Raw genomic sequence first — 671 nt, 5'->3', positions numbered from 1 at the left:
GGGAGGAAGGAAGGAAGGAGGGAAGGGAGGGAGGGAGGGAGGAAGGAAGGAAGGAAGGAAGGAAGGAAGGGAGGAAGGGAGGAAGGGAGGAAGGGAGGAAGGAAGGAAGGAAGGAAAGAAGGAAACCCCTGTTACAGACTAATGGAAAAAACCAGGCGGCCCACAGTGTACAGCGGCGCTCTCACAATTCCAGCTTACAGGAAGCACTTCTGCCCTGATGAGTGTTTGGGAGCCTGGAAATGTGTGGATGCAGAAGCGTGTGCCCTTCACTCTTCCCTCCAGCCCGTCTGCTCAGCATGGCCCAGGGAGCGGGAGCGGGGTCCCTGAGGCCGATTTCGTCCGTCAGCACCCCCGGCTCCGCCCCTCCCCCCGCCCCCGCCGCAGGCTGCGCTGGGACAGGGAGCGGGTCATCTGAGGCCCTTGGCTCCCCACCCGGGCCCAGGTAGATGGAGCCCCGGGGGCCTGAGCGCGGTGGTGCAGAAGGGGGCTGTGGCCGCCCCGTTTGGATGTGCTCGGAGTAGAAAATTCACAAATTCCAAGCTCGGCTCCCAAAGCAAACCTCCCCGGCCCAGGTGGCTGCGCCCTGTCCTCCCTCTGACAGCGACAGCTCCGCGGGGCCGCCAAGCGGGAGGCTTTGAAAACCGGCTTGGGTTTGGGTTGTGAAAGCACCA

The sequence above is a fragment of the Phoca vitulina genome, unplaced genomic scaffold (assembly GCF_004348235.1).
Source record: "Phoca vitulina isolate PV1807 unplaced genomic scaffold, GSC_HSeal_1.0 scaffold23, whole genome shotgun sequence".
NCBI classification, from domain to species: Eukaryota; Metazoa; Chordata; class Mammalia; order Carnivora; family Phocidae; genus Phoca; species Phoca vitulina.
The sequence above is the reverse complement of the archived record's forward strand: the minus strand, read 5'-3'. Positions refer to the sequence as shown.